Here is a 25212-nt window from a genome sequence, read left to right on the forward strand (position 1 = left end):
CAGCTAAAATTTTCCAAGTCTTGCACCCCTATCAGGAAGATGGTTTGTTAGGGTATGAGCCCACCATCTTCTCAGATCACCAGCCATCTGAATAAAGCACCCATAAAGATTCAATTGCTGTCATTGCTTATTGGGTTTGGTAGGGACAGGTAGCCTGAATGCCAGTGTCTTTTCCATTTACACTACTTCTCCTATGCTAAACTTCTACTATTTGAAAAACCTTAGTTATTGTACATTAATATGATAATGAAGGCACTAAAATTAGGAATGTTATCTTTGCTACCTTGATTATTTTTAACTGTAGTACTAAATAATACAAAAGAGGATCAGTCTTTCAAAGACTGATCAATTCAGTGCTTTCTCACTTATTTATAGATATATAAACACAGGCATACTTCATTTTATTGTGCCCTGCTTTATTGTATTTTACAGAGGTTGCATTTCTTTTTTTTTTTTTTTTTACAAATTGTGGGCAAGACCCACCACTAGCAAAAAGATTAGAACTCACTTTATTGAGATACTGAAATTGGGTAAGCCAGCATTCGTGATGCTTGTCGGCACCAGAATCAATAAATAGACACAGAGATTGAATCTTTGTGGGCACTTTATTCAGATGCCCAGTGATCTAAGAAGATGGTGGGTTATGTACCCTAAAAGATCATCTTACCTTTTATCCCAAGCCAGCCTTTTTTATAAGGAAGAAAAAGTGTAGGTGAGGTGTTTGGAACTCAGAAAAAAGGTTAATTTGGAACTCAGGGAAATGTTTAATCAGGTAAAAGCTGCAGTCCAGCAATTTTCCTAGCATCCTTTCATCCATTGACCTGGTGATTCTTCATGTGTGTCCTGTGCATTTGTGTTCTGGGTGATTCTTTGTCCTGGGCAGCAGGATGTCTCTCTGTGGAACACAATGGCTCAGATACCATCTTGATTGCTTGCAGTCCCCTTAGGGCACAAGGGTCGAATTGCTTGTGGTCTGGTGTCAGGGTGGGTTCAGTTCCTGAAACAATAACATTTTACATGCATTCATTACTAAGCTTATTAACTATTACCTAAAACTACTTTTTTTGCAACTCTTGACTTCCCCCATCAATACTTGCTTTATTGTGGTGATTGGAACTTGTCCCATGTATCTCCAAGATATACTTGTAATTAGGTTAACCTTAATTGTACACCTCCAGGAAACAGTATTTATATGGGCCAAAATTTGACAAACTTTTGTAAAGCCAACATTTTTTACTTTCTTGACTATATAGTCTCCACTGCAGCTAATCAGATCTGCCATTATAGCGGAGAATGCACTAATAGACAATCTGTAAATGAAGAAGTATGACAGTGTTTCGATAAAACTTCATTTACAAAAGTAGGTTGTAGTCCCTCAGGCTTGAATTTATGCAACGCCATCATAGAATACAAATGAATGATGCCTCCTGGATTATGAAATGTGGTGTTTGTGTATATAATTTATGTAGACTAAACTCAATTTTTTTTTATCTTTTTAGAAAATATTGTAGGGACTATCTACTTTCTACACATTTTACAGATGAGAAAACTTAGACTTTGACAGGTTAAGAGAGAAGTATTATAGCAGGGTGAGTCAGGTCAGATAGCTGGGGAGTGGGGGCTACCCCAATTTAGGAGGACCCTGATAAGGCACAGAGGCTGCATTTTCCCATAGAAGGGAAGAAGGGCAAAGGCAGGCAGAAATGCTAAGGCAGCAGACTGAAGCAGCAGCAGCAGCCAGCATGTGGAGGCTGCTTGAGGCAACTGTAAACAAACCAGCACATATTTCCCCAGTAACTGAACAGCACTGTGTCACCCAGCAGGGAAGGGGCTGCAAGGCAGAAGGCTATTGCCTGAGGCAACAGTAAACAGTCAGTGTGTGTGGCCTCAGCAGCCCTCCAGCAGGGAGTAGCTCCTGACCCAGTTGGAGGGAGCACATACTGAGGTTGTATGGGGCCAAAAATGTCAAAACACGTGTGTATGGTGGAGGTTAGCAAACTGCAGCAGGGGACTGATGTCCCACCCTGGGCCAAGATGCTGTGTGCCTATGCATAGCTGGAAAACTTCTGATATCTTCCACAGAATGGTAACTGGAAGAGGGGAAAACTGTGACAAAAATGGCTGGCATTGGCCTACATAGGTGGAAAAGCTTGTCACTAATTTGGGGAGAAGACTTTAAAACAAAGGTTGCAGAAGTCTTGCTCTGTTCCTTGTCCCACACCCCTGTTACAGAACACAACAAGGGGGGCCTGGGATGATATACTATTATTGAAAGAAGGCCCCGGGTCCATTATGTCTGCCGCCAGAGGAAAGACGTCTCTCAATACCAGAGATTCGTGAAAAGGAAAGGAAATGTTTATTTAATGCTATACTAACTTAAAGTAGTGACCTAATGTCTATCAAAAAATCCTAAAGTCCCTAAAAACACCCACAAACAGACACAGTCCTTCCTTCCTTCCCCCTTTGCCCAGTCCAGAGTACCGTATCTCGGGAAAGGAAATAGAAGTCCATGGCTCAGTCAGTCCTCTGGTTCTTCCCAGTTAGTACTCCATCTCGACTGGGAGGCCTCCCTGGGTTCCCGGCACCCTCAGCTGAGTCGCCGGGATCTCTGCTAAAACCAGGTGGTGGTTCCCCCTTCTAAAGCTGTGGGGGTCCCCAATCTGCCAGGCCGCGTGGTTCTCTTCTCCAGGGCTGCCGCGTGGTTCCCTCTCTCTGGGATGCGGGAGTCTCCACTCCATCAAGTCCGCGTGGTTCTTCCTCTCTCAGGGCTGCGCATGGTTCTCCTGCTAAAGCAGCATGGTTCTCCTCCTCAATGGCCGCCAAATCTGGGTTTTTAAATCCCCGCGGCCAATCTTCCTCTGCAGCCCCATTTCCGACTCCTCCCACACTCGGCTTCACATGCTAGAACTCGTATCCTCCCAGCTTTACTGGGCTGCCATCATGAGCCTGGGCAGGTGTGGCCCCATGTCCTGGAGCCAATCCTCTCTGAGCTCCCATGCAGGCGCTGTAACTCAGGGGACCCGCCCCCCCCCAGTTACATCTGGGTGGGGAAGTTACTTCCATTCCCCTGTCTTAGAGCTGATCACAGCTACTTAACATATCTATGCAACCAGTCAAAGGTTATAGATATGTTAAATGACCACGCCAGAGTTTAGCTGCAAGGCTGTTGCTATGCTAAACAGCTCTCAATGGCCCTGCTCCATTTGTCCCTTCCCCCAACCCACACCCTGTGTGGGGGGGATGGAGACATCCCAAAATCTCCTGGACACCTTAAGTTCTGGACCCCATTTCAAATGCCTATTTGGGGCCCCCCTCTTGGCTGCACCCTGTAATACCCCCAGTTGGGAAACACTTGTGGGGCCAGCATTTGCTGGGCCTGCTCAGGGCTTAGGTCAAAAACAGTCAGAAGCCAGCTTTCAGAGGCAGAGTTTGGTGCTAGGACATGTCTCACTGGGCACCAGCCCTTGGGGTACTGTGCAACACACTGCACAGTACCTGGATTGATTCCATTCTTTGGCCACAAGGGCAGGTTGGGAGCAGTACATGGAGGTATGAGCTGGGACCATTTTTCAGCCCCAGGCACTCAGGCAGCCTTGAGTGTCAGGGCCCCACAGATAAAGTTTCCCGTGCACGGCTACATCTGGACTGATCTGTCAGCATATCCCAGACCCAGGGGAAAGAGAGCTGCTATGAGGCAATGGTAATGTTACAGAACGGACCCAAATCTCAATGGCCTTGCTCCATGTGTCACATCCCCCAGTTCAGACTTGTGGAGATAAGGACATCCTATATTTTTAATATTTCCTGGACACCCTGAGTTCTGGACCCCATTACAAACCCCCGGCTGCATCCTGTTACAGCAACACTAAAATTCACAAGTGTGTACCAGAGAGGGAGATGGAGGAAAAGAGCCTGAGGATGGAGACCAGTTTGTGTAGCCATCTTGAGCTCCAAAAGGACAAATAAAAAAAGAAGGGAATCTTTTGGGCATGGATTTGGATTTCAGTCTTTCTGGAAACATGAGAATTTCTGTGGTTTGCAGAGGAGGTCGGCTTGGAGCAGGAATGTTCTCAGCACCCCCACACCAAATAGGATACCTTGTTAATAAAAACATCTTTCTTTCTCCATAGATTTTTCTGTTATGCTTGTACATGGCAGCAAGCTGCTGGATCCCAGGCTGCCTGGTTACAGAGAGACATACTTAAAGTAATATATGAAACACAGGTATCCTGATTCCTAGTCCAAAGCACTTTCCATTATATCAGTCCATCAAGGATGAATATTAAATTATTCCTAACATATAGTTTAAATGTATTTTTACTAATTAATGTATTTGTTTTTGTTATAAATATAATAATGTTTTTACTTATTTACCAATTAAATGTATTTATTGTATTCTAATTCTTTGCACATTGATGGCCCACACTAGAGACAAATAGTTGTCAGGATGGGTGGGATAGGACAAGTGGGAACCTAATTACAATCATAGTGTTTGGACTACAAATATGGCTGCTGTTTGGACTACAAGTAATATGGCGACTGAACTCTGACCTGAAAGAGGTGGTTGATGTCAGACCAGGAACCACCAATGATATGTTGCCCGGGAGCACAAACTTCCAAAATAAAACTTATCTGCCTGTTTCCATGGCTAATTGGCTGTTTATTTTCTCGGTGGAGTCTAAGAAAACCTTATAGTAGTAACTCACACCAAAGCGATATTACTATAAAACAGCAATTTTCAATATATACATACGGAAAAATATCTCTTACTCTAATCCTAGGTCTTACAACATATTGTCCATAATTAACACTGTATGGTATTGGTAGAAGTGTAGACATATAAATCAGTGGAACAGAATAAAAACCCAGATATACAAACACACAAATATACCCAATTAATTGTTGACAAAGGAGCAAAATTAATTCAATGGAGGAAGAATAGCCTTTTAAACAAATGGTGCTAAAGCAATTGGACATCTACAGGCAAAAAAAAATCCTTCATATAATCATCATACCATATATGAAAATTAAGCCAAAATAAACAACAGTTTAAATGTTAAATGTAAAACTATAAAATTTTTAGTTTAAAGCATGGTAGATCTACTCACTTACTGATGGGCACTTAGCCTGTTTCCAGCTCTTGGCTATTGTGAAAAAAGCTGTAGTACATTTACACAATGGAATACTACACACCAGAGAGGAAGAAGGAACTCCTACTCTTTGTGACAGCATGGATGAAACTGGAGAGTATGACGCTAAGTGAAATAATCCAGGTGATGAAAGACAAATATCATATGATCTCATCTAAAAGTGGCACCTAGTCAACAAAACAAATGAAGGAGCAAAATAGAACCAGAGACATGGAAATAAAGAACAAACTGACTGTAAGCAGAGGGGATGGGGGAGGAGGATAACAGGACAAAGAAAGGGAAGGGTTGTCCAGGAACATGTGTAAAGGACCAATGGACAAAGACAATGCAGAGATTGAAGGTGGGAGGTGGGGTAGGTAAGGTGGGGGAGAGTAAGAGGGGAAAATAGAGATAACTGTAATTGCACAACAATAAAAAATAAAGCATAAGATGAGAAATCTCCCCCCACTAAAAGACACACACACAAATAAAAACATGGTAGAAAATCTTTGGGGACTACCACTAGGCAAAGAATTCTTAGATCTGACAGCAAAAACATGATCCATAAGGGGAAAAATTGGTAAATTTTTCCTTGAAAATTTAAAATGTCTTCTCTGCAAAAGATCCTTCTCTGAAAAAGATAAACTACAGAATTTGAGAAAATATTTACCAACCACATATATGACAAAGAGCTAGTATGGTATCCAGGATATAAAAAGAACTTCCAAAACTCAACAGTTGAAAAATAGGCAAGATACATGAAGAGACATTTCACTGAAGAAGATATACAGATGGCAAATATACACAAGAAAAAAATGTTTAACATTAACTATCAGAGAAATGCAAATTAAAACTACAAATCAGATATCACTACATGCCTATCAGAATAACTAAATGAAAAAAATAATGATAACATCAAATACTGGTGAATATGCAGAACAATTAAATATCAAATATATTGCCAGTAGAAAGGTAAATGGTACAGCAATTCTAGAAAACAGTTTGGCAGTTTTTACAAAACTAAACCTACAATTTACAGCCCAGAAATTTTACTCCTGGAAATTTATCCCAGAGAAATGAAGACTTATGTTCATACTAAAACTATATGAGTGCTCATCACAGCTTTATTCATAATAGTCAAAAACTCAAAATATTCCAGATGTCCTACAAAGGGTAAATAGTTAAATTGTGGTACATAGAGTAGTACTCAGCAATAAAAAAGGAGGTACTATTGAAGTACACTACAATTTGGATGAACACAAGAACATGATGCTGAGTGGAAAAAGCCAGTCTCAAAAAGATAGTTTAATTTCACTTATGTAACATTCATGGAAGAGCATAATTATAGAGGTAGAGAACTCAGCAGTGGTTACCAGGTGTTAGGGATGGGGAGGAGAGGTATAAGTGTAGCTATATAGGGGTAGCATGAAGGAGTCTTGTGGTAATGATACTGTTGAATATATTAATTGTGGTGGTGGTTACACAAGGCTATCCATATGATAATATTCCACAGAATTTCCCCTCACCCCACACATATACACAAATTAGAGTATGTATAACTATGAAATTTGAATAATCTCTATGGATTTTACCAAAGTCATTTTCTTGGTTTTGATCATGTGTTATAGTGATATAAGATATTAACACTGGAGGAGGCTACAGAAAAGGTACATGAGACTTCCCTATATATTTCTTTTTCAGCCTTCTACGAGTCTATGATTATTTCAAAAATTATATATTAAAGTATAAAATATATTTTATTCAAATTATATATATGTGCATACATATATATATATATATATTAGAGATGTAAGAGAGAAAGAGATACAATTGAAGGTGAATGTCATCTTCAATTTAACAATCATTTATTTCATGCATTCTGTCACCAAGGTTCTGATATTAATGCATAGTTGAGTAAATATGTTTTCAAAGAACATCTGTTTCTTTTTTAAAAATGTATTTTATTGATTATGCTATTACAGTTGTCCTGATTTTTCCCTCTTTGTCCTCCTCTAGCCAGAGCCCCCCAGTCCCTCAGGCAATCCCCCTACCATTGTCCATGTCCATGGGTCATGCCTGTAAGTTCTTTGGCTACTCCATTTCCTATACTGTACTTTACATCCCCATGGCTATCCTGTAACTATCTGATGCAGATACCAGCCCGCAGTGTCCACATCATTATGGATGAAATGAGACATTCACATAGACTACCAAGTCCAGTGGAGGAAAAGGGACAGCATGGCTTTTCTCTCAAGGGGAGCAAAAACCTCAGCCTTTGCCATGGCAGGCCTTTATTGGGTTTGTCTGATGGTCCTCATTTACTATGCACAGGTTTGCTTTAGGTGGTTACCTTATACTGGAAACAGAGGAGAGGATGCCACTAATCATGTCACAGAAGAGGGATATTTGCAAATGAAAAGGCAAAAGTAGTTGGACCGGTTACACTCATCCTTGGAAGATTTAGCATAGTTTTTAGGAAGTTGCTTTGCAATAAATGCCCTCAATTCAGGATGAGGGAGTTTTAGCAAAAAGCAAGACTCAAAGTGGCCTAAGTACATTGCAGGCCTGATTCCCCACGGGAGAACCTATCTGTGGGGGTGGGTCCTGTGCATCTCCCAGTGGGAACTGGGCCAACACCACGAAGAGCAGCCTCCTACACTACCTATTTGTACTTCTTAATCCCTTCACCTTTTCACCCATTATCGCCCTCCCCCCTCCCATCTGGCAACCTTACGGTAACTAACTTCCTTTCTCTTGCTGCTTTTAAGAGTCTCTTTTTATCTTTAACCTTTGGCCTTTTAATGATGATGTGTCTTGGGGTGGGCCTCTTTGCATCCATCATAATTGGGACTCTCCGTGCTTCCTGGACTTGCATGTCTGTTTCCTTCACCAAATTAGGGAAGTTTTCTTTCATTGTTTTTTTCAGTGAGATTTCCAATTTCTTGCTCTTTCTCTTCTCCTTCTGGTACTCTTGTGATGCAAATGTTGGACTTCTTGGAGTTGTCCCAGAGGTTGTTTATACTATCCTCATTTTTTGGATTCTTTTTTCTTCTTCTTCTGCATTTTTTTTATTTCCTTATGTTCCAAATCATTGATTCGAATCTCTGCTTCATCCGCTCTACTGTTTTTTCCTGTAAATCAAGGGTGTCCTACCTATGGCTCATGGGCCACATGCAGCCCAGGATGGCTGTGACTGTGGCCCAACATGAAATTGTAAATTTACTTAAAACATTATGAAATACTTTGGTGATTACATGTCACAATATATTTAATGTGTGGCCCAAGACAACTCTTCTTCCAGTGTGGTGCAGGGGCACCAAAAGTTTGGACACCTTTGCTGTAAATTGTTCTTTATTTCAATTACTGTATCCTTTGTTTGGGACAGGGTCTTTTTTATGCTTCTGAGGTCCTCATTAAGTTCCTTGAGCATCCTTGTAACCAGTGTTTTGAGCTCTGTATCTGATAGATTGCTTATCTCCATTTTGTTTAGCTCTTTTTCTGGAGTTTCAATCTGTGCTTTCATTTGGGCCATGCTTCTTTGTCTCCTCATTTTGGCAGCCTCCCTGTGTTTTGTTTCTATGTATTAGGTAGAGCTGCTTTGACTCCATGTCATGGTAGTATAGCTTCATGTACAGGTGTCCTGTAGGGTCCACTGACACAGGCTCTCCTATTACCCAAGCTGGGTAATCGAGGTGTGCCTTTCTTGTGGGCTGAACAACCTCCTCTTATAGTCGAGCCTTGGTTGCTGTTGGGAGATCAATGGGAAGGATATATCCAGTCAGCTGCAAGGTTTGGCTGTGACCACTGGCCAACAGCCACCACCCTCCATGAAGTGTCAGCTGTGCAAGGGCAGGGTGGTGGTGTTCTTATGTGGTCTGTAGTTGTCCACTGGGTGCATAGGCCCTGGAGTTTCCTGGGTGGTGTAGGCCAAGGTCTGCCCCCACCTGTGTTTTTCCCAGGGTACCCTGCCTGAGCTGTGAAGCAATCTGAGATGGCTGCTACTTATGTTGGGCTTGGAGATTCCCAGGGAAAGCCAAGCTGTGAATCTAATCTGGCTGTTGTTAGGACTCACTGAAGCCAACCATTGCTTGTTTGATAGGATTTAGGAGCTAAGACCAGCCATTTTTATGGAAAAGCAGCTTGGGTGGGCCTGTAAATTGGGTGGTGTGGAGACACTGGGGATCACCAAGGTGTGTCAAACAGTGTTAGCCAAGTTGATGGAATCTCATATATGGCACCAGCCTACCTGCTCTGTGGGGGGAGGGCACAGCAAAGAAACAATGGCTACTGGAAAATATTGTGCATTTTTATCCTGGAATAAAGGAAACATCAATATCCATCAGAGAATTATAGCTGAATTGTAGATTAGATACAAATCTGTTAGTCACATTCTCATGCTAACCTGTTTTTTAGTACCCAGGTAAGGAAGATCTGCTTCTGTAATTTAAATCTGGATTTTTTTTTTGCTTCTTGTAAATTTGCAAATGCAATGTAGGGAGATTTTCTATCATTTTCTCATGATACTCCTATTAATTACAGTGTTATATAGAAATATAAGTAAACATGAATGCTCTATTAGTAATGAAATTTATATATGAAAAGCCAGTGATACATATTCAATTGCTGGCTTCAGAATCTCATCACTACCACATTAGTTATTACTGTGTAACTACCTTGTTTTGATTGATTATATACAGGAATCCAACATAAATGTGCATAGCTGTTATGAAAAACTGTTTCCTTCTATTAAATTTTGAAGAAATAGTCATCAGTACAAAGAGTTATTTTTAAAATTTCCATATTGTCCTTTTCCTAATTATTATATGTATTTGAATGAAAGCAAGTTTTTCTTTATTACCTACATTTTTATTTATTTTTTCTTCAAATTGGTGCTATAACACTGAGTTGTGACATCTCCACTATTTCCATAACAACCTACTATGTCATCAATAGCACACATTCAATTAATAAGTTGTCAAACAAAATGAAAAATCTGATTAAAAATAAATGGAGACATTCAAACCTAAATTCCTATTAGATAATGAAAACGATTATAATGTGGTACTAGGAGCATATGTGCTATAGGACTAGCAGGTCCACTTGCCTGCATACATAAAAGCCCAATTAAGACAGGAACAGGAGTTTGTGGCAAAGAAATTAAGGGTTTATTTTCAGGATGTTTCCCATGTCTGGAGAGAGGTGAGCCAATGCTCAAAAAAGATATGGCTAATGGATAACTTCTAGTGGGTGGGTTATTCAGGGGAAAATTTTTAATCATGGTGACTAAGGGAGCTGGGGACATGGTCCGGGTCACAGTATCTGCATATTGGTCATCACTAGGGTAGGGTGGATGATCTGTGCCTCTGGCCCTGATTTCAGCCATGGCATTTCTTCCTGTGGTGTCACCATTTTGCTGGGTCTGGAGCTGAAACTAACTGAGGCATAGATGTTATCTCTAGTTGAGAACTGTGTCTCTGGGGTCCAAAGACCCAAGGCTTTGTTCCTAGATTAGTTGATGCTGATCGGAACCTTATTGTCCTGAGGGCTTGATGATTAAAGGAGTAAACTTGCAAGGGACAAGGAAGCAGATGAGTCAGGGTGCTGAATGAGGCCAGTTTGAATCAAAGGAAATAAAGGAGAAAAGGTTGCATTAAAGAAATGAAATTTCTGTGTGGTTATATATCCTGGAAGGAAGCATTTGTTTTGTTCTAAATTTACTATTTATTATTATTATTATTATTATTGAATGTATTATTATCTTTATTTTCCTCATGTAATGTAAAATACCACTAATTTAGGCTCTATTAAATCAGACATTTTCAGAATTCAACATATGTCAGCATAAGAAACTTCCAAACCTGTAGAAAAATTTTATGAGTTCATTTCAGCTGAAGTGATGACAATTGCTGGGAAGCAAAATCTCAACAAATTGAGAAAGTGCTCTAAAGAAGACAGTTTTGTATCTTATTTTTTTACATCACAATCAAAGGAGGAGATATAAAGGAGTAACATGAAATTCATTGGTGGTAGATTAAGGAAGCAGGTGAAAGAAAAAGGGATATCTGAGATTGAGTAAAGAATAAAATGGAGCCCTGATGTATATAGCTTAGTTGGTTGGACATCATCTCCCAAGTTAAAGGTTGCATGTTTGATTCCTTGTCAGGGCACATGCCTAGGTTGCGGTTTAGGTCCTCAGTCACAGTGCGTATGAGAGGGAACCAATTGAAGTTTCTCTCTCACATTGGTTTCTTTCCCTCTCTTTCTTCCTGACCCCTCCCCCTCTAAAAAAAAGGATAAAGTGGGAGACACATACTTCTCTTATATTGGTGGGTATAGGATAGTTAACAATCAACATTTACAGCATAGTTGTATGTGCTGGTATTCAGGAGAACAAGATAACAATGAATGGTTCTGTGGTCTCTGTTCTGGTGGGAGATTATGTCCTGAGGGGTCTGGAAAAAGTGAATTTCTCAGACATCCCAAAGGTATGTTATTGTAGATGCAAAAAGTCAATAGACATGCTCAGTTAAAGTAAAGGTTAACCATTATCATGGAAGATACCGGCCTAGGAAGTGATTACCCATCATGACTCACTTTTAGTTAGAAAGTTTTAATTTCAGACCATTGTATATGGTTAATTTAGGTCTCCGAGTCTGAACCAGCCATGAAGGCCTCCACTGAGCTTGTTAGTATGTGGCCCTTTTATTGTCTATGCATATGAAGAACAGTTAGGAAAATGTTTGGTAAGTAAATGAATACACAAAGAACAATATTTAGTAAATGAATACATAAAGAACAATATTCAGGCTTTGTTATGAACCACCTGTTTACTAAATACAACCTCCCAGCTGTTAAACTAGTCTACACTCTCTTCCAGTAATGGCAACTAAAATACACACAGTATCTGTAGGTCTTTCATATATTACAGGACCCAGTTGGGGGTAATCAGAATTAACTGCATCTGATTGGAACAGAGTAGGTGGTCCAGAGTATGTAATTAGATCTTTCCACTGAGGAAATTCAGCTATAGGAACCCAAGGAATTGCAGTATGAGACTAAGAATATAATATTTAGACATGCAGTCAGCCATCCAGTATTACCGAACATCTATTCTGTGCCAGGTTCTGTGCTAGTCACTGAAGATGTAAAGATGAATGTTTTCCCTCAAGGAGTTCACATGTATGCAAATGAATGAATCACAATGCAGTGATTAAATGCAAGAATATAAGGCAATTATAACCACTGAGATCACACAGAAGAAATAGTAAATAACCTCAAGGGGGCAGAAAATCAAGAAAAGTGATAGATCTGGATAACAGGGATGAGTCAAGCTGGTTTGAAAGGTGAATGGCAGTACTGTAAGGTTATATGCATTTAACTTGTTATAGTATACCCTCAAGTGATATTATTATACCATTTCACATATAGCATATGAATCTTACTGTTATGTATTTCCATTTCTTCCCTCTCAGCATTTATGGTATTGTCGTCATACTCTTTTACTTTTATGTATGCTCCAAATCTCAGAGTGTGTTATTATTCTTGTTTACACTATTTTTAAAGAGATTGAAATAAGAGGGAAAGTCTTCTATATTTACCCTTATAACCAATTCTAGTGCTTTTCTTCTTGCTCTTTGTTTGAATTAATATTTCCTTCTGATATCATTTTCCTTCTGCTAGAAGGATGTCCTTTAATATTTCTTATAGCACAAGTCTGCTGGTGATGATTTTTTTCAATTTTTATATGTCTGAAAATGACTTTATTTTGTTTTTGAAATACATATTGCCATGTATAGAATTTTAGGTTGACAGTCTTTTTTTTTCTTTCAAAACTTGAAAGATGTCCACTCTGTTTTATAACATTGTTCCTGACAAGAAATCTGATGCTATTATATTTATTTCTCTATATGTAACAAATGTAGCTGCCTTTAAGATTTTCTCTTTATCAGTGGTTTGGTTATGTGTCTCACTGTAGTTTTCTTCATACTTCTTGTGCTTGGGGCTTTATTGAGCTTTATGGATAAGTGAGTTTATATTTTTCATTAATGTTGTAAAGTTTCAGCCATTTTTCTTCAAACATTTCTCTGTTCCCAACCCCCTTCCAACATTCCAATTGCTCATATATGAGGTCACTCATAGTTGTCACACAGTTATAAATATTGAGGTATTTTTTTTGGTATTCTTTTCTCTCTGTGTGTTTTATTTTGTATAGTTTCTATTGCTATGAGTTCAAGTTTACTTATCTTTTCTTCTGTAATGCCCAGTCTGCATTTAGTCCCATCCAGTGAATTTTTCCTCTCATAAATTGTAGTTTTTATCTGCAGAAGGTCAATTTGGGTCTTCTTCATATGTTTATTTAACTTCTTGAAGATACAGAATATAGTTATAATAAATGTTTTAGTGCCCTTATATGCTAATTCTTATATCTGTCAGTTGTAGGTTAGCTCTGATTTATTTTTTCTCCTAATTAGTACCTGATAATCTTTGATTGGATGTCAGACATTGTGAATTTTATTTTGGGGGGTGTTATATATACTTTTATTCCTGTCAATGTTTATGAGCTTTGTTCTTGGATGCAGTTAACTTAATCTGAAATAGTTTGATCCTTTTGGGTTTTATCTTTATGGCTTAGGGGAGTCCAAAGCAAACCTCAGTGTAGGGCTAGTTTTACCTACCAGTAAGGCCAGACCTTACTGGTACCCAGCAATTGTCCTTTGAATTATGAGTTTTTGCAGTCTGGTGGAAATAAGCACTATTTCTGGTCCTCTGTATCAGGCACTGTTCATTCTTTTATATATTCTTTCTGGTCTCAGGTAGATTTTTCACACACATGCACTTGATAGGCACTCTGCTGAACACCTGAAGGAAGACCTCTGCAGGTCTCTGGTGTTCTGTTTCTGTCCTATTAACTCTAGCTGCATTAATCTCTTAAGACTGTGCTCCATATTTTCAACAGAGACAGTCCACTGGCCTTTGCCTCAATACCTGTTCCTTAAAGCTAGGTCAATCATAAGAGTCACCTTATTTGTTTTTCATATCTACAAATTAGTGCCCTTAATTGCCTGGTGGCCAGTGTTTTAAAAAACATTGTTTCACATGCTTAGCTTTTAAAATTGTTTACATGTATAATATCATTCATCATTTCAAATATACAAAAAATGGGAAGTATTATACACTATGCAACTATAGCTACTCTTTAGGTTCTTTAATTACCAGTTCACAATATTTGCTTTAACCCATGACTGTATATTTATTCATTATTTTATCCATACATCAAACTACCTTAATTTTTGATACATTTCAAAATAAATTGAAAATATAAATATAATTTACCCAGAACACTTCAGCATGCATATCATTAATTACAGTTTAGTAAGCTGTCTAATGCTAAATTCTATAGTCATAGTTATCATCATAAGTAGTTTCTTCCTGACTTTCCCAGGTGATCCTCCACCCCCATCTCTCAAAATTTGTTTAGATTTTTTTGTTTAATATGTTTAAAACATCACTTTCTTTTTTTTATCATTTTTTGTTATTCTATTACAGTTGTCCCAATTTTTTTCTTCTTTGCTCTCCTCTGCCCATCCCACCCCCTGCTCCCACAGTCAATTCATACACTATTGTCCATATCAGTGGGTCATTCACACATGTTCTTCCCTTCCCCTTCTTTCCACCATTGTCCCCTTCTCCCCTCCCCTCTGGTCACTGGCAGTCTATGTTTCTATTTCTGTGGTTCTATTTTGTTTATTAGTTTATTTTGATCATTAAATTCCTCATAAATGATTTCATAAGATATTTGTCTTTCACCAACTGACATATTTCACTTAGCATGAAAGTCTCCAGTTCTATCCATACTGTCATGAAGGGTAGGAGTTCCTTCTTTCTTTCTGCTGTGTAGTATTACATTGTGTAACTGTACCATAGTTTTTTGATCCACTCATTTAATGATGGGCAGTTGGGATGCTTCCAGTACTTGGCTATTATATATAGTGCTGCTATGAACACAGGGGTGCATAAGTCCTTTTCAATTGGTGATTTGGGATGCTTAGAGTATATTCCCAGCAGTGAAATTACTGGGTCAACAGGCAGTTTCATTTTTAGTTTCTTTGAGGAAGTTCCATACTGTTTTCCACAGTGGGGGCACCAATCTGCATTCCCACCAACAGTGTACTAGGGTTCCCTTTTCTCCACATCCTCCCCAGCACACACTTGCTGTTTGTTGATTTATTAATGATGACTATTCTGACATGTGTGAGGTGATATCTCATTGTGGTTTTAATTTGCATTTCTCTGATGGCTAGTGATGCTGAGCATCTTTTCATATGTCTATGAGCCCCCTGTATGTCCTCCTTGGAGAAGTGTTTATTCAGGTTCTTTGCTCATTTTTTCACTGGCCTGTTTGTCTCAGTGGTGTTTAGTCAAATGAGTTCTTTATATATTTTGAAGATCAAGCTCTTATCTGATTTTTTTTACCATAGAGTTTTATTTCGAGAATAGCACTGTCAAATAGAAATACAAAGTAAAAAAGGGAGCCATATGTGTAATTTAAAATTTTCTACTATCCATGGTACAAAATGTAAAAAACAAACAAGCAAGCAAACAAATGACTAATTTAAATAATGCATTTATTTAATCCAGTATATCCAAAATATTATCATTTTCAACATGTAATCAGCATAAAATTATCAATGAGATATTTACATTATTATTTTTATTACAACTTTTTAATTGTTTTTCAAGTACAGTTTTCTGCCTTTTCCCCCATCCCTCCCCACCACCCTAGCACTCCCCACTGCCCTCCCCCATTTCCACCCCCTTGTTGTTGCCCATATGTCCTTTGTAATTGTTCCTGTAAACCCTTTACCCTTTTCTCCCTTTATCCCCTCCCTTCTCCCTTCTGATCACTGTTAGCCTGTTCTCAATTTCAATGTCTTGGCTGTACTTTGCTTGCTTGTTCATTTTGTTGATTAGGTTCCTGTTAGTGGTGAGATCATATGGTATTTGTCTTCCATTGTCTGGCTTATTTCACTTAGCATAATGCTCTCCAGTTCCATTCATGCTGTCACAAAGGGTAGGAGCTCCCTCTTTCTTTCTGCTGCATAGAATTCCATTGTGTAGATGTACCATAGTTTTTTGATCCATTCATTTACTGATAGGCACCTAGGTTGCTTCCAGCACTTGTCTATTATAAGTTGTGCTGCTATGGACATTGGGGTGCATAGGTTGTTTTGGATTGGTGTTTCAGGGTTCTTAGGATATAATCCTAGCTGTGGTATTGTGGGGTCAAGAGGCATTTCCCTTTTTAGTTTTCTGAGGAAATTCTATACTGTTTTTCATAGTGGTTGCACCAGTCTGCAGTCCCACCAACAGTGCACTAGGGTTCCTTGTCCTCCACACCTTCTCCAACATTTGTTGTTTGTTGCTTTGTTTATGATGGCCATTCTCAATGGTGTGAGTTGGTATCTCATTGTGGTTTTAATTTGCATCTCTCTGATGGCTAGTGACACTGAGCATCCTTTCATATGTCTCTGGACCCTCTGTATGACCTCCTTGGAGAAGTGTCTGTTCAAGTCCTTTGCCCATTTTTTAATTGGGTTGCTTGTCTTCTTAGAGTGGAGTTGTGTGAGTTGTTTATATATTTTGGAGATCAAACCCTTGTCTGAGGTATCATTGGCAAATATGTTTTCCCATACAGTTAGTTCTCTTTTCATTTTAATGCTGTTTTTATATTATGTCTTTGAAATCCAGTGTGCAAATTACATTTACAGTACATCTCAGTTTGGACTAATCATATATCAAATGCTCAGAAGCCACCTGTAGATGGTAACTACCATTTTGAACTGCACAGTTATAGAAGTTAATATAAATGGGATAATAAAATATATGCCCTTTGCCTAAGGAATTTTACTCAGTATGATGTTTTAAGAATTTTAAGATACTCGAGGAAGCAGTGGAGCAGCATCCCCAGCAGATGCACAGATGCAGATCTTTGCAAAGAGCCTGACTGGCAATAAATACCACCATCCTTGAGGTTGAGCCCAGTGACACCATTGTGAATGTCGAAGCTAAAATCTGAGACAAGGAGGGCATCCTGTCTGACCATCAGCATCTGGTTTTTGCAGGCAAACAGCTGGAGGATGGCCACACTCTGTCATGCTACCACATTCAGAAAACATCCACCCTGCACTTAGTGCTTGGTCTGCAGGGTGGCATCATGGAGCCTTCCCTCTGCCAGCTCTCCCACAAGTATACTGCAAGTGTTTTCCCTGTCTGCATCCTCTGTCCTGTCTACTGCCACAAGAAGGAATGTGGCCACACCAACAACTTGTGCCCCAAGAATAAGGTTAAGTATGTCCCCTCCTCCATATCCTTGGAACTCAGGGCCACCTTATGCCTTACCCCTGTGACCCTAGATCCTCAATAAAATTTCCCTTTTATTGACTGGAGCAGTAAAAAAAGGATTTTAAGATTTATTATGTATTATTTTAATTAAAACAATTATGTATTAATTAAATTAAAACAAAAATTGAAATAAGACGCTAAAAAAGTAATGTAAAAGATGAGAGGAAAATTACTGACTTAAAAAATTCTATAGTTCAGTCCTTGTATTATGAAAGAGAAAACTAGACATGCTAATGAACTTTATCTTTCACATTATTATAAAATATCTTACCATATTAATTACTAAAAGGAATAGAATACCTAATTTTCAAATCAGTAGTGGGAATAAAAAGGGAATTAAAATATTAAGCAACTAAATAAAATATAGAAAAGAGAAGCAAAAACTAAGAGAAATAACAAAACAGATGATAGTAATAAATCCAAATATATTGGTAATCCCAGTAAATATAAAAAGGCTGAACACAACAATTAAAGCACACAGATTTTAAAGAGAATAAGAAAGCCAAATCCAACAGTATTATATTTATAAGATACATACATAAACTAAGGACACACATACTTTAAGTAAAAGGATGTATATACTTGGAAAATATTAACCAAAAGAAAGCTGATATAGCTCTGTTAGTATCAGGCAAAATATCCATCTAAGAAAGTAAATAGGACAACTGTAGTACATTTATATAAGGTAATACAATGGTGAAAATGATAAATATTACATGTCTAATAAGCATTATCATTTTAGGTTACAGAAGGATATATATATTATGATATATTTATATTGTTTAAAATCTTGCATGGCAAAACAATATTACATATAATTATGGATACATACATATTTAGTAAAGCAAATTAAATCATATGTTGTAATGATGAATAACAAGTTGAGATTAGTAGTGTCAAACGAAGGCTGTTTCCTCACATATAATAAAAAAACTATGCTGAGTGTATTTGCTTACCATGTTAAGGGAGCATACCACCTCCTCTGATTTTGGTAGTATCTCAGAAGGATAAAAGCAAGGTCATAATTTATTGATAATTGAAAGTTTGGTCTGAAGTGGGTCTTATAATGTGGGGTCTTGATTAAGTTTTAGGTAAGGATTGTGGCTGTTGAAAACAGCAATGGGAGGATTTTGAGGACAGGTATCCAAGAAATGGTAGGGCATAAACTGACTGTTGACTTTCTATTAAAAAGTAGAGGAGTCTTTTGGGAAGTTCTTTTGATGAGCAATCAAGCCATTTGCTTGGACAAGAATCTCCTGGAAGAATTGTCATATTAATGTAGAAGGTAAGTTATATGTTGGGGAGGATAGTTAATTTCAGTCCTCATTGGGCAAAATCAGAGCAGGGCTAGATGGTTTTGGTTCTCGGCAGTTAACTCTAGGGCAGAAGAATAGGATCAAGCAGAAGTACACAGGGCTTCAAGTCTGCCTATGTTTTTTTTTTTTATTTCTAAAAATCTGATGCTAATATATGGTAAAATGCTAAGATTTCTCAAAGCCTGGTGATGGTTTAAAGGTAAAAGGGTTTTAAATCTTTTAAAATATTTCTTTGCATTTTTCTGTAGATTTAAAACATTTAATAATTTGAAAAAGTAATGTGGTTGCTTTAAAGACAATGACCAATTCTTTGTCTCTCTTTTTTGAGATGCCACGTAGATCTCTTTTTTATCTGATTAACCTAATAGATGGTCCAGTTACATTACAGTTGAGGTAGTTGACATTTTAATACATTTCATTCATAGTTTCCAGGATATGTTTCCCTCTCTTCCTTGGTCAACTTCATAGGATTTTGTTACTTAACATGTCTTGTCAATGAAAATTTTACAAACCTTCTCTCAGTTTGTATCAATTTCAAAATTGGTTGATTTTTTTTTCTTTTGAGAGGGCTATATTTTATTCATCTTTTCCCATGGGTTGAAGAGTTTCTTTTCCTAGTGTTTTGTTCATGGAGATGTATGTATGCACAGACAAACAAATGCACACAGATCGTATAGTATATACACATATTTCTACACACAGTCGCATATGGGTTCTGGAGTCAGTTGGTTATTGGTTAGAATCCCAGTTCTGTGTCACTCATTAGATGTGTGACCTGGGGCAAGTTATTTTACATTTATAAGCCTGAATATTCTTATAGGTAAAATGAGAATAATAACAATACCCACTTTGTAGGATTTTGTGAAGTTTAAATAAGAAGGCATGAAGAATATTAAGCATAGATCTTAACACATAAGACTTAAAATATGTTGATGATGATTATTATCATAATCTCTGATGGATATCGCCATCAGCCTCTGCTTGAACTGTTTTAACAATATTTTACTCTACAAGAAACTTTGATCTATTTGGGGTAACCTCTTACTGGAAACACAATGAGCTAATATTCTTTGTTTATGAACCCTTCTCCCTTTAGTTTCTCTTTTTTGGTCTTAGTTCTGTCCTTTCAAACTACACAAACTAAGTCTCTACAACTTCATTGTGGAAATTCTTCAAAAGTTTGAAATCAATGTCTCTTATTCTTTGGAACATTCTCTACCCACAAATCAGAACTCTAGAGTATAAATAATGTCAGCATTAGCTAGAAGATTTCAGCATAGCCTACAAATATATTAGATTGGTTAGCAACTATTAGATATTCTGATAGTTTGAAATGTTAAATTTTGAAAGATCTGATCTAGATGTGTAATTATCATGTCATCAGGCACCTAATAAGGTTTAGAATTTCAGGTTTGGGATAAAGGAAAGTCTTATATTTCTTTTCTTTACTTTCACATCCAAGTTTCTGCTTTACCAAATTTCCCATTTTTGATCTGTGTTTTATCTTCTGTATGTGTAGTCCATTTTCTACACCATGCCACCATGAAACACACCATCACAGTCCCTTCACTTACCAAAGTACTAATATCTCCAGGCAACATGGGTTGTAGACTTTAATGAAAGTTTGGGGACATGGGAGAGGGTTACACTTTAGAGTATAAGAGCAAGTCTTAAAATTGAACATTAAACACTGCTGTTCTTCAAAGTACTTCTGAGGGAAGAATCTTCACTGGTTATCTCATTTGGTTGGCCTCCAGCCTCCTGCCATGTTGCCAGGTGCCCTGTCTACTTTGTATTGTTAACCTCTCATCTCTAGTTCATGTATGACAGCCCTTAGGATATATGTTCATTTTTATGTTTTAGTTTATTTATTTTTTTCTTGCTTCCAGTTCAAATTACCTACATGGGAGGTAGACCCAAATAAACCTGGAAGTATCTTCTGGGGGGCAGACCCCTGGTAGTACATGTTTCCCCTGCTAGGTGAGTGTTCTAGGACCCCATCTATATCAGTGCACTAGCTGGTGTTATTGTGAGAGGCTGCCTTTGGCTTCAGTGAATTTTTTTTGAAGACTCTTTCAACATGTTTGTGCATTTCATGATGGGTGATTTATGAGCAAACCTGCCCACACTGCACTGAGCATTCAGCAGTTTTTGACCAAAACTGGCATGACCCCCATGCTCCATCCTCCCTATTCACCTAATCTTTTTCTAAGTGACTTTTTTTTGTTTCCCTGGATGAAAAAAGTCCTTAAACATTTTGTTTAAAAGTCCTGCAAACATTTTGCTGATGTGGAAGAGGTGAAACAGAAAATGGCAGAAGCACTAAAAAACATCAAAATCTACAAGTTCAAAAACTGTTTTGGGCAGTGGAAAATGTAGAGAGTACTTTGAAGGTGACTGAAGTTTAAACATGTAATAATAAATACAGAATTTTTATAAATAAATTCCATTTTGGGAGGGTCCCCCATTATATACTGAGAGTTATATTCCCACAATTAAAATTGCCTATTATAGCCAGATAAATACAGCTTTCTTTCTAGGAGAAATTCTGCCCCCAGCTAGGTCTTACACTAACACTTTATATCCCCATGCTACACAGATCTATGTCCATAGTGAAAGATATATGGCAGGTGTGTCTCCATTATCCCCTCCAGGATAAAAGGCAGCATTAATCAATCACAGCATGTTTTACCAAAAATGGCTCAAAAATTTTTTTCCTCCATGGTTGTAGCTCCTGTCAGAGAGCCCTTTTAAGGTCCCAGATTCTACAGGATAGCCCCTTTTGTGGCTTTGTCTCCCACCATGCAGCTCCTTCCATAATTCTAGGGACTAGTGAGTGGTCCAGCTTCCAGGCTCTGGTAATATCGCCTCGTCCTATTGTTTCTCAGTTCCTAAGATTGGTGCTAGCTCTCTGCTTTTAGTAATGTTTAGGTTGCTTCACTATCTCCATTTGTCTTCTATCACCTGCATTATTAATTCCTTGTATTAAATTCCCTCTATTTCAAATAGTTTTCAAATAGTTTTGTTTTTTTGTGATTGGACTTGAATGATATGATATGTCTCCTTTAAAAATCCCTAGTATGTTTTATCTATTTTATGGTAAAATCATATTTTGTAAATCTCAAGTAGGATCTTTAAGCCATCCCAACATGCCTATTTACTTTTGCACTAGATATTCTCTGTTTTCTCTTCCAGATCCACTCACACAAGCCTTTTCTAGCCTGCTCATGGCTCTAGGAGGCTGACCTCTACAAATTGCATCACCTGGGTTTGCTAGCCCTCTGGCTTTCAGGTGGATTCAATCTGTGCCCACCAAGTAGACGGTGGGGGAGAAAGGGCTTGGGATATTTAACCCTAAGGGCTCTTATTGGCTTTGCTTCGTGGCCTAAGAACTTAGATTGTTAATTTCATGGCTACAGAGCATGTCAGATTCCAGTCACAGCTCCCTCCCCTTCCGCTTCAAGCCTAAAAATGGTAGTAGCTTCCTCCTGCTGCTTCTAATCCCTGGGTGCTTTGCCATCTCTTGTTTCCCCCTTAATCATACCCACCCCTTTGTTAATAGTCCTTTCTTTAAAGTTTCTTTACTCACCCATTTTGATAATGCCACTTGTTTCCTGCCTGGACTATGATCAATACAATCACATACCTGTGTTTGACAACCAACCCCTGTTTATTGTAAACTTGCAGGGCCCTTTTTGTCCTATATTCCTGACCTGTATGTACACTGCTCCATTGGTTTGTGGCTTCCAACTATTGACCGTATCTCCCTGTTATTTATGCTCTTACCCCTAATCTTTGCACTTGATGTTTTTATTTGGTCTTCCAAAGTTGTAGTCTTCCCTCTCCCCCAAAGGACTTTGGCTCTGTCTGACTCTTATACTTCTCCTGCCCTCAAGTACCTCTGGGTGATCTGCCTTAGTTTGGGGACCGTTAAAAGTAATCTTTTCCAAACTACTTGAAAAGTGACTGACTATCCAAAAACAGGGAAGGGGAAGATTAGGACATATTCCATATACCATTATTGTCATTCTCTCTTCAATGTACACTACAACTCCTCCCTAGGCAGCCCCTATCTATTAACACCTCTGAAATTTATATGATCAGCCTTAACCCCTCTTGTGAGCTCCAGACTCATGTGTTCAACTTCCCATTCAACACTGCACTTGGGTGTCTTAAAGGCACACCAAGCAAAAGATATCCAAAACCAAATTAATTTCCCCTTGATCTGATAATTCACCAGTGTTCTCTATCCCAGTGAATAGAGGCATCAGACTGTTGTTCTATCCAGAAATCAGTAAGTCATTACAGATTCTTCCTTCTTACTTATCCCTATTATCCAATTCATCAGCAAATAATGCTTATTATGTCTCCTAAATGTATCTCAAAGCTACCACCTCCGCAAATTTGCGAGGAATAATGGTTGTTCATGCTGCTGTTGAGTTCTGTTTACATTTACATTGGTGAAATATTATGTTATTTATGTTATTAAATATTTTACCACATTTTTTTGGCTTCAATTTTTTTTTTTTTTTTTTTACCTATTTTCCTCCTCTAAAACCTAGGTGTATCTTATGGTCCAAAAAATATGGTATTTACTTCTCTTTATCCCTACCCACTTGTTTGTGGTTAAGTCTAAGTCTAAATATCACCTTTCTCCTGAAATGCTACCAGAGCTTCACAACTGGTCTCCCTGCATCTACTCTTGGTCTTCTGCAGTCTATCCTCCACATTACTGCCAGAGTGTTCTTCTTCTGTATGCTTCAAATAAAGTAAAAAACCCATAACATTGTCCACAAGGCACTTCATGTTCTTGTCCTTGTCTACTTTCCAGCCTTCTGAAGACTTCCTCTTGCTCACTGTGCTTCTTCAGGTGTGCCAAGTTTATTTTACATCAGAATCTGCACATGCTGTTCTCTCTATGGAATTTTTACCCTATTCTCTCCTTTTTCTTATCCATTAGATTTTGTATTAGATATCATCTCCTTAGTAAAGTTTTCTCTTACACACTAGGCCAGGCTAGGCAGCATCATTTCCACTTTATGTGTACCCAAGCACCTTAAACTTCTCCTTTATGCAACAGTATTCTTGTAACTATCTGATTGATGTTGTCAATCCCAGTACGCTATAATTTTCACTAGGGCATAGAGTGTGTCTTGTTTTCACTGATAGCACACCCAGTAGATGCTGAATAAATGTTGAATGAATGAATGAATGAATGTAGGTAGTTGTCATCTTTGCCAGATTGTAAACTTTGTGAATGCAAGCTTTAGATGCCCACAGAGCCAAGCCAAATACTCTGTATAATCTATCTCTGTGATTTTCCCCAATGTTTACATATGGCTTGATCAATAAATATTTGATGTTAAAATCAATTGGAATATTTGGAATTGTTCAAATTATTCTCCTCACCTATATAATATGTGCATTTAATTTTCTTACCCTACATATGTACCATATTTCTGTTTCCTTTTTCTATAATTATAACAATTCATTTTTGTGGCTAGAGGAAACACTTTTAGCCAGTAATTCTCTCATTTTTAATGTCATTGCATTTATTACAGAACACAAATGGTATTGCTGTGTACATTTAGAACACTACACAATTTTAAATAGGAACACTATTTTTCTCTTAGGGGAGGTATTCTCATTTCTAGGGGTAATGGGGAGAGATAGTCATAGATGTGAAAACTGGCATTGACTGTGAAGATTAAGTCAAATGATCAAAGAATTGGGATTTGCATTAAGTGTGATAATCCATCCATATTTCTGCCTCTTTCTTTCATCCATGTAAATTAAAGCCATGGCATTTGCCTTTGTGTAAACTTTCATACAATCTATTAATATGTGTTGCTGTATTTATAAAATCAAAGTGATGGCACAATTCTGCTTATTTGTCTTGAATTAGGGCACAGGGAGTAAATCATCTGTAGAGCTCAATTGTTGTTTGCAGATCTTGGAGTATTATAGAATGGATAGGTTTGAAACATCTATTCAGGGCTCAGAAAGCAAATCATGGTGGGATGAGTACTAAACTAGGAGTCCCAAGACTTGTAGTCTCACTTGACTTGGCCTTTGTGTGACTACAAATGCCTTACTAATCCCTTAATGCTCATGTCCTCTTTTGCAAAACAGACTTTAATGCTTTCACTTGTGTGATCCTCATTCTGTGAGGATCAAATGAAGAAAGCTGAAACAAAATGGAAGATATATTTAAAAAAATATACTACAATGGGTGGATGTTGAAGGATATTGGCATATTCACCTTTTCTCACTCTTACCTCAGGTCACTTTCATTGACAGCTGGCATTAAATATCCATTTTTCACATCTTACTACTAAAAAAACAATCTAATACATCAATAATTT

The 25212-nt window shown here is 38.0% G+C and overlaps 1 protein-coding gene across 2 annotated transcripts in view; it reads right to left on the minus strand.

Moving 5' to 3' along the window:
* Positions 1 to 395: 395 nt before the first annotated feature.
* The window catches only part of SERTM2 (serine rich and transmembrane domain containing 2), a 36131-nt gene continuing 11314 nt past the window's right edge, over positions 396 to 25212 (minus strand). For both annotated transcript variants that reach the window (XR_004900907.1, XR_004900910.1), the window contains exon 2: positions 396 to 997. The gene's annotated coding sequence lies outside the window, so the exon portion shown is untranslated. The remainder of the gene's footprint in view (positions 998 to 25212) is intronic.

This window comes from Phyllostomus discolor, chromosome X (assembly GCF_004126475.2).
Source record: "Phyllostomus discolor isolate MPI-MPIP mPhyDis1 chromosome X, mPhyDis1.pri.v3, whole genome shotgun sequence".
Classification (NCBI taxonomy): Eukaryota; Metazoa; Chordata; class Mammalia; order Chiroptera; family Phyllostomidae; genus Phyllostomus; species Phyllostomus discolor.